At 43.4% G+C, this 10,248-nt stretch overlaps 1 non-coding gene across 1 annotated transcript; it reads left to right on the top strand.

Moving 5' to 3' along the window:
• The first annotated feature begins 2,599 nt into the window (after positions 1-2,599).
• Positions 2,600-2,672, top strand: Trnag-ccc (transfer RNA glycine (anticodon CCC)). The gene has a single exon. It is a non-coding gene; the product is annotated as a tRNA-Gly (tRNA).
• Positions 2,673-10,248: the final 7,576 nt, after the last annotated feature.

The raw sequence follows: 10,248 nt of genomic DNA, 5'->3' as shown, positions 1-10,248 counted from the left end.
TATTAGAAATTCTAAGGAATAGCATTACTAGGCCAAATATTATTTTTTTTGGGGGGTGGTACCAGGGATGGAACTCAGGGGCCCTTGACCCCTGAGCCCCATCCCCAGCCCTATTTTGTATTTTATTTAGAGACAGGGTCTCACTGAGTTGCTGAGGGCCTCACTTTTGCTGAGGCTGGCTTTGAACTCGCCATCCTCCTGCCTCAGCCTCCCAAGCCTCTGGGATGACAGGTGTGCACTGCCATGCTCATCCAAATGATATCATCTTGATGATTTTTTTTTCAGATGGGGGTCTCACTATATTGCCTAAACAGGCCCTCAAACCCCTGGGCTCTTGTGATCCTCTTGCCTCAGCCTTCCAAATAGCTGGGCCTTTAGACGTTCAGCACGGTGCCCAGTTTAACAGTTCTTTTAATATGACAATGTTACTTCCCCAAAAGATGATCAAAATCTCCAGCTATATGACTGGTGGAAATTAAAATTTAAAAGAAAGATCCTGTTTTAAAATAAAAAATAAAGAGCTGGGGATATCATTCAGTGGTAGAGCATCCCCGAATAAACAGACCTAATTGAAAAGCCCCACAATGCAGGTCCCCGAGAGCTCAAGAGAAACTGCACTTCATACCCTGTTTGTCAGAGGGGAAGCTGGAGCCGCCCTTTGGTCCAAATGTCCTCAGACCAGCAATCCCCATCGGGGAAATGCCTCCTCCTGGTTTCCTCACGGTAGAGGCCAAGTTCCACCCGGGAGCGTGTCCAGGGCTGGTCAGTGTGTGCTGAATGCTAAAAGGCAATCTAACTGTTGGGGGCGCTGTCTGCTCACCAAGGACAGGGATCGTTTTCTGATCTCGTGACAGGTCCTGACATGGAAGAGGCCATCACCGATGGTAATACACAACGGGATAGTGTTCAGCCACTGCAAAGAACAAAGTAGTTCTTGCTGATACGATGTGCTGTGTCCTCGTTCTAGGATAAGCATCTTGTTAAGAGGAAAGTGAGGTGCAGGCTGCACCTGTGTCGTGGGTGAGATGCAGTGTGCTGTGTGGGGCCAGATGAAGCCGGGGTGTTGGGGGGTGCACGCCTGTCATCCCAGCAACCCAGGAGGATGAGGCAAGAGGATTCCAAGTTCAAGGCCAGCCTCAGCAACTTAGACCGAGTCCCACAGTAAAAACATTTGAAACAAAATGGGGATGTAGGTCAGTAGTAAAGCTACGGGTCTGATCCCCAGTACCAATGACTGGATGGATGGGTGGATGGCAAGATGCAGGAGGCAGGCGTTCTGTCTGTACAGACCCCCAGGCTGGAGTCCGTCTTGCCCAGTTTAGGTCTATCCCCCCACCAGCTGGGGCAGGGAAGTGCTGTGCCCTGGTCTTCACGTGACTGGCTCAGCCTCACCTTTCAGCAGGAGTGAGGAAGGGGCAGATTCCCTCCAAAGAAGAGGGAGGAAGGGAGGGAATTCCCAGGTCCCAGTTCAAAGGAGACAGTGTCATTGGCCAAAATCACAGCTACTCAGCAGTGAGCAAGGCTTGAGACTGATCCAAATCCCAAGCCCTTTCCACAGCCTCCCTGGTCACTTAATTTTTCTGTTTCTATTTACACAAATTGAGCAAAATACCATCCACCTGCCAACTTGTCCTAGGTACAGCCTGAGGCAGTGGTTTGTAAACAGCCCAGTTACTATGTGCTATGCACAGTGAAAATGCAGTAAATAGGGTTTAAATGAGCTACTATTTCTCATTTTAATATTACATTTTGTTGGTGGGAGGAATACCTTGGGGAAAACCAACATCAATTATCTCTCTCTCTCTCTCTCTCTCCTGTGCCCTCTTACAGACCAGGGACTTTAGCTAGACTGCCTCCTCTTTGTGAATTCTCTAGATGCTTTCAACTGTGTACAAGGTCTAGAACTGGAAAAAAAAATTTAAGTCACTTATTTGACAAATTTATTGAGCAACTATCATGTGGCAAGACTTAAGCTGGAAGCAGGGAACACAACCATGAATGGGCGAGATTTACCCTGAAGAGCTTTCCTAAGGGGTCTGCCTAAGATTGAGGAATAGGAATCCAGTAGTTATAAAACAAAATAATACAAAGAAATAGGGACAGAGAGAGAATAATGGGGAGATGTACTTACAAATTTTGATTAGGTAATGCATATACTCATTACAAAACTTTGAAGGTATAAACGGGTGCACAGTGAAACTGAAGCCTCCTTTTCCAGTGTTCACAGTTTTGTGAGTGTCAGGGAGACGTCATGAGTTTGTGAGCCTATGTGTACATGAATGTGTACCTTTCCTACAAGTGGCACCGATATGTCCAGGAGAGTCTGCGCTTCTGTCGGGTTCCATTGTATAAGTGAGCCACAGTTCCCTCTAAATGGATATTTGGGTTGCTTATTATTTCATTCATGCAAGAACATATCATGGGGATAAATATCTAGAAATTTAAATTATTTCCTCAAAGAGTATATATCTGATTTTTGAAATACATTTTCAAATACTAGATTCTTCTACAATATACATGCCTGTCACCTGCAGGAAATACCCACACCCTCACCAAGAATGTATTCTCAAATTTTATAAGATTTCCAAAACTGAGGGCTGGGGATATGGCTCAGTTGGTAGAGTGCTTGCCTCCCATGCACAAGGCCCTGGGTTCAATCCCTAGCATCACCACCCCCCCCCAAAAAAAAAAAGATTTCCCAAACTGGAAATTGTCTCTCAATTTATTTAATAACACTTCTTTTCTGGGTGGAGCTGAGTTAACCTATCTTCTTTGTGTGTTACACATTTGTGTTTCCTGTGAATTGTTGTTTACATCCTTTGTTCATTTGTGTGTGTGAGTGTGTGTGTGTGTGTGTGTGTATGTGTTGGACTTTTTCTTATTATTTTATAGAAGCTTTTTATATGTCAAGGAAGCCAGTCATTAGTGTTAGATGTGAGTTATGAATATATTTTTCCAAAGTTGTTTCATCTTTTGACTCTGCTTATGTTATTTCTTCTAGGCAGACATTTTTTTTCTTTTCTTTTTCTTTTTTTAAATTTATATATGACAGTGGAATGCATTACGATTCTTATTACATATATAGAGCACAATTTTTTCATATCTCTGGTTGTATACACAGTATATTCACACCAATTCATGTCTTTATACCTGTACTTTGGTTAATAGTGATCATCACATTCCACCATCATTAATAATCCCCTGCCCTCTCCCTTCCCCTCCAACCCGTCTGCCCTATCTAGAGTTCATCTATTCCTCCCACGCTCCTGATACCTATCCCACTATGAATCAGCCTCCTTATATTAAAGAAATGTTAAAGAAAACATTTGGCATAGCTAAAGCAATCTTTAGCAGGAAGAGTAAAACAGGTGGCATCACTATACCAGACCTTAAACTATACTGCAGAGCAATAGTATCAAAAACAGCATGCTATTCACACCCAAACAGTCTGGTAGACCATTGGTACAGAATAGAGGACACAGAGACTAACCCCCAAAATTACAATTATCTTATATTAGACAAAGGTGCCAAGAATATGCACTGGAGAAAAGACAGCATCTTCAAAAAATGGTGCTAGGAAAACTGGAAATCCATATGCAACAAAATGAAATTAAACCCCTCTCTCTCACCATGCACAAAACTCAACTCAAAATGGACCAAGGACCTAGGAGTAAAACCAGAGACCTTGTGCCTAATGGAAGAAAAAGTAGCCCTCATCTCCATCATGTGGGATAGGCCCCAGCTTCCTTAACACACAGACATATTTTCTATGTGGTTGAACAGATCTGTGCTTTTGTGGCTTTACTTTTGTATAATACTTTAAAATCATTTCTTGCTTCACCCACATCTTCTTCTAGTGCTTCCTTTTTATACTTTTGTTTTTCGGTGTTTGATTTCCTCCAGAATTTGTTTTGGTGCTAAGTACCCAACTTTTTTTGTGTGTGTCCCATCACTTAGGTTAAAAATTAGGGTAACAAGGCACAGCTGACATACAGTAAAATTCATTCTTTATTTAAAAAATATTTTAAAATTTTTTTAGTTATGGAGGGATACAATATCTTTACTTTGTCTATTTTTTATGTGGTGCTGAGGATGGAACCCAGCTCCTCACATGGGTAAGGCATGTGCTCTGCCACTGAGCCCCAAATTCATTCTTTTTAGATGACATGTCTCTGAATTTCCACCAATATATAATGCCAGTTATCAAATAATTCACCTTCTTACCATAAATTTTTAGTCCTGATTTAATCATTGAATGGATTCTCCTATGTGTTTGGGACAAGCCCTGTTCTTTTTGACCCATTATGTTGAATTGCTCGCCTATTCACGTGTCGCCGAAGGCTATTGAATTAATCAAAGTACGCTGTTGCTTTTGTGTCTTAATATCTGCTAAAGCTGGTACCAGCCCCCCTTTGAGAAACTTCCTGCACTCCATACAAACTTTAGGTTCAGTTTTTGAAGTACGCAGAAAAATCTGGAAGCTTTCTAAAAGGAATTTTTATTTACTGTATCGTCAGACGTAGTTCAACTGATGTCTTTAAGGGACCGAGTCCTCCCATTCAGGCTGAGGCAGGAGGATCACCTATTGGAGACCAGCAGGGAAATTGTGAGACCCTATCTTAAATTTTTTAAAAGTGCTGGGGGTGTAACTCGGTGGCTGAGCACGTGCCTAGCATGTGTGAGGCCCTGGGTTTGATCCCCAGCACCGCACACACGCTACAAGCTCAGGTTCTAAAGTCAGCCTTTTTAGGTTTCAATCTCAGTTAACATTAGCTATATGACAAGTTTTTAAACTTTCCATTTACGAAATGAGAGCTGAAGTATTATCTCCCAGGATTGTTGAAAGGTTTCAGATGGATTTGTTTGTGAAGACCTTTGGGGTGGCGCCTAGTACATCATGAGCTCTCCACAGCCCTGGGTAACGGGTACTGTATTCTCTCGTCGGTGAGGCTGGGTGTGTCCCATTTTGAGATGTCACAGACAATTCTGCTGAGTGTGCATTATGCTTGTTCCCTCTGCACATCAACAAAGGGAGTGAAATGGCTGAAGCTGTGCTAGGTTGCTTTCCCGAGTCCGCGTACCCATTTCCATTAACAAGGTGTGAGTTCTGGCTGGCCCTGGCTACGTGAGACTTTTAACGTTTCATTGTGTTTTGTTGGTGCTTGGGATCAAACCCAGGCCCTCCCATGTGCTAGGTCAGGGCTCTAAAACTGAACCACATCTCCAGCCCCCCCGTACTTTTCAATCTTTGTCAATTCGTTAAACTCAAAATTTTATTCCAGCAGGGTCTTAATTTCCATATTTCATGTTTTTATGGGTCATTTTTTTCTCCTTTGAAAGCATTCATAGGATACGGTGAGTGTAATAAGTGCCCCTGAATCTGTTCACTTGTAAATGGTTAATTTCATGTTATATAAATTTCACCTTGTCCTAAACTCGTGATGTCTCCCCGAAAGGATGCCCACCAGACTTTCTTTGGTGCCCTTTTCTGTAACTGCTTGATTGAAGCACAATTCACATTCCACACAAGTCACCACTGAAAATGAGTAGCTTGAGGATCTTGGCATACTCCAGAGCTGTGCAGTTGATTTAGGATGTGTCACCACCACACCCTTTCACGGTGGCCTCAAGTACCCTGGGGGTCCTGGGCAACCACGCATCACACAAGTTAGTTACTCCTGAATATAATAAATCTAAAAGTCGACTATTTGAATGAGGACCCATGTAATAGTCGCATCGTGAACATTGATAACTCTTTCATCTCTTTTTTCAATAGTGACACTACTGAAACCTAACTCACGTGCCCTTACAACTCATCTACTCAAAGTGTGCAATCAATGGCTCTCATAACATTCAGGGAATAGTTCAATGGTCACGTCATGGATCCTTCCATGGCTCTTGGGGTTTTAACTTAAGAATGGAATTGCCAGGTCCTGTGGTCGCTCTATCCAACCTTCGGAAGAGTTGCCAGATGTTTTCCAAAGTGGGAGCAGGAAGTGGTTGTGGTTTTGATTTGCATTTTCCTCTTTCATCTCTTAAAAGATAGGTTTCTTGCCGGGAGTGGTGGCGCACACCTGTCATCCCAGCAGCTCGGGAGGCTGAGGCAGGAGGATCATGAATTCAAAGCCAGCCTCAGCAACTTAATGAGGCCCTAAGCAACTCAGTGAGATGCTGTTTCTAAATAAGATACAAAATAGGGCTGGGGATGGGGCTCAGTGGTTGAGGGCCCCTGAGTTCAATCCCCAACACCAAAAAAAAAAAAAAAAAAAAAAAAAAAAGGTTTCTTTGCAGTTTTTCTCAACAAATATTGAAGAAACGAGATAGTCTGTCCTGGAGAGTCTTGCAGCCTGGATTCAGGTGGTTGCACACAGCTGCCCTGTTCTAAGTGGTGTTCATCCTAACTGTCCTTGGAATTGGAAGTTGGGTCTGCACCTGAGCTGCCCAAGCCCGAGGCACCAGCCACCCAGGTCTGCTTAAATGCATCAAAATGAAACTAAAAATCCAGTTCCTCAGATTCACTGACCACATCGCAAGTGCATGGAGGCCACACATGCTGGTGGCTGCTGTACTGGACAGCGAGGCTGTAGACGATTCAGAAGATTCTAGTTATCAGACAATACTGACCCAGAAGCTTGATGATGGGCACATTTTTATGATTTAAATCCTTTGACATTTAAGATTTTCCCTGTGGGCCAGGATAATGTCAACCTTTGTAAATGTCCTGTGTGCTTTTGAACTAAAATGGATATTCTGGGGTCTGTCAGGTACAGTGTTCTTCGGGTATCAGTTAATTGTGTTTAGATTTCAATGTCTCACTGGGTTTTTTTCTTACCTTTGTTTTCTGCCAATTTCTATCAGATCCCTCACGATGAGACCATTTGAGTAAACTGCAGCTCAGTAAGAACAAATAGTGGAGTACTATGCAATTCTGAAAAATAATGAGGAATGTCTCTCTAATCAGCTTCAAAGTGATATCCGAGATAAATATCCCAGTGAAAAGCCGAGGAGAAAAAGTAGCATGTAGAGTTTGCAAACATTTATCCAAAAAAGAAGGGAAGCAGACTGACACGGGCATTTGCTGATATTTTTAAAGAAACAATTCTTAGCAATTCTAACATTTTTAAATGGTCATTCACAGGAGGAGGGAAGGAATAGAGGGGGAAGGGGGAAGGGTAGGGGGCTGATTCTCTAAATTCACCTTGTTTTTTGGAACCATTGAATGTTTTACATAATAATAAAACAAAATTACCTTTAGAAATCAATTTCCCAAAATAAACAGTACAAGGAAAGAAATGAACCTCAGTTGAGTGTATCTCATTTCTGGAACAGCTACGTGGAGATCAGCTCTCTCGAGGAAATTCAGAAACGTGTCTCCATGCATTGAAGCGTACCCTAAGGTCAAGGAATTCAAAAAATCTCAACTTCTTGCCATGATCATGCTGGTGACGGGGTCCATGTTGTTGAGACTCTTGAGTATTTGGCATGGAATATGGCCAACGAGAAACTGCTCCTATCACTGAATTGGAATTGGAATGGAAGAAAGGGGAAGAGATAAAGGAAAATCTAAGTATAAACCTCTTAGAGATGTATCGAGTTGCTAGAATCGGAGGGAACTCGTGTTATATTCTAACAAACACCGCCTTGGGCTCTCTACCGAAAACACCTAGAAACACTGGCCCTCCCAGGAGCAGGGAGCCCCCAGCCTCTGTCTTCCCACCGAGAAACCAGAGCCAGGGATCAGAGGTCTGCTAACACGTGGCTCGGTGTCCTTAAAGGCATGTCCAAAGGACTTGACATCCCCCTTCACAGGTTCCCAACTGCCCAAAATGGGAGCCTCAATAAAGCTGATGACTGTCATAGAACCCACCAAATACACATAAGCCCATGAACACCGAATGCTGTTCGAGAGCTCATTGTCACCTTGGAACAATGAGTCACACTGGGCCAACTCACTCTTCTGAAATCTACCAGCCGAGCATTTATTCTGCCTTCCTGTTATGAATTCTACCACAGGGCCACCAAGACACGGATAAGGAAATTGCCACCTCATAAACACGGGACCAAGGACAGCTTGGGAACGTCACTGGTTTTGCAAACTCCTAAGTCTGGCATCTTGGAAAAAGTGGCTGGCCCTGCGTACCTCCTGCGGGAAGTGCTCCCCCGGCCTGTGATTGGCCAGCACTGATCCATCCTGGGTCTGCTCAGGCCACGGAATCCAACTACCCCTTTGCGGGAAATGTAGGAGAAAAGGAACCTGTTTGGTTAGAGTAGGGAGACATCTGGTGGCCGGTCTGTTTCTTAAAAAAAAAATCATTATGAAAATTTTCCAATTTGCACAAAGTGAACAGGAGAGTATGATGACCCCCTCCCCGGGCCCATCATCCAGTTTCAGCAGTTATTAACAGGCTGCCTTTGTACTCTCACTGACCCCTGCACCCACCCTCCAGCCCTGGATCATGGGTCTTCAGTTCAATGTTATTAAGCATACACACCCACGGGCTGGGCCTGGGGCTCAGGGGCAGAGCGCTTGCCTGGCATGTGTGAGGCACTGGGTTCGATTCCAGGCACTGCATATAAATCAATGAATATAATAAAGGTCCATCAACAACTAAAAATATATATAAAAAATATTTTTTTAAAAAAGTACACACCGACACGCACCAAACTGTCCCCAAGGATCCTGGCAGACAGCTGCCCTCACCGCCTTATAAACCTACAGGACATTTCCATCGCTCCAGAAACATCCTCTGCGCCACAATCCCCCGAGCAGGCGACGACTGTTGTGATTTTTTTCACCGTAGATTAGCTTTGTTTGTCCCCGAATGTCACACCAATGGAATCACACAGTGTGCACGCCTTTGTGTCCGGGTCCTTTCAGCGGGCACAATGTCCAGCGAGAGTCATCCGAGCGATGACGTGTCTGCGTTGTGTCCCTTCTGTGGCGAGCCCCTTGTGTGATACAGATGTTCCCCTCCATTCTCCGGCTGAAGGGTGTCTGGATCGTTTCCAGTTGGGGCCATTATGAGCCAAGCGGAGCATGGGCCGAACTTCATGTTCAAGTCTCTTTGTGGCACATGCTCACGCTTCTCTGTGTAAATACTTGGGAATGCGATTGCTGGATCAAAGGAGAGAGGCCTGGGTCAACTTCATTAGAAGCTGCCAGGCCTTTTTCTAGAGTGGCCGCATGCCTTTTCCATTCCTGCCAGCCATGGACGTGTACTTCAGCCAGCTCTACATCCTCACCAGTGTTTGGTGTTGTAAGTATTTTTTTTTTGGGGGGGGACCACTGGGTATTGAACCCAGGGGTGCATAACCACTGAGTCACATTCCCAGCCCTTTTTATATTGAGACAGGGTCTCACTAAGTTGCTTTGGGCCTCACTATTGCTGAGGCTGGCTTTGAACTTAAATCCTCCTGCCTCAGCCTCCCGAGTCCCTGGGATTACCAGCATGCACCACCATAACAGACCTGTGTTGCAGATTGTTTTAATGTTAACCGTTCTGGTGGTATCTCCTTGTAGTTTCAATTTGCATTTCCCTGATGATAAATGATGCGGAATACTTTTCAATGTTCTTATTGGTCATTTATCTTCCTTTGTGAATTGCACATTCCTTTTTTTAAAAATTAAAAAAGAATTTTAGTTGTAGATGGACACAATACCTTTATTTTATTTATTTTTATGGGGTGCCGAGGATCAAACCCAGTGCCTCATATGTTCGAGGCAAGAGTTCTGCCACTGAGCCACAACCCCAGCCCTGAATTCCTGTCTTTTGCCCAATTTTTATGGGGATATTTTCTATTATTCAGCCATAGCTATCTTTATTCAAGATACAAATCCTTGTAGCTATGTATTTGTGGATATTTTTTGCCTTTTTATTTTCTTAACAATGTCTTTCTGATGAGAAGCTTTATATTTGCTAAAGTCTATTTTCTTTAATTATTATTTCTTCCTGTGTCCTCAAAACATTTTGTCTTTTTTCTGGTTGCAAAGATATTTCTCTTGTTTTCCTCTAATGGCATTTTAGAGTTTACATTAACATTTAGGGCTAAGATCCATCTCAAGTTTACACATATATCTATCTTATATGTGTATAGACCCATGGTGTAAGGTAGGGATCGAATGCAATTTTTTTTCTGTCTGTCGTTTGTTTGTTTGTGGGTCTCCAGCATTAGCTGAACCGTTGCTTGAGAAGAATTTTCATTTCTGCACTGAATTATTTGGTAGTTGGGTCAAAAAACACCTGGACT

Source organism: Marmota flaviventris, chromosome 1 (genome assembly GCF_047511675.1).
Source record: "Marmota flaviventris isolate mMarFla1 chromosome 1, mMarFla1.hap1, whole genome shotgun sequence".
In the NCBI taxonomy this organism is placed as follows: domain Eukaryota; kingdom Metazoa; phylum Chordata; class Mammalia; order Rodentia; family Sciuridae; genus Marmota; species Marmota flaviventris.
This window is presented reverse-complemented; position numbering and strand designations above follow the sequence as displayed.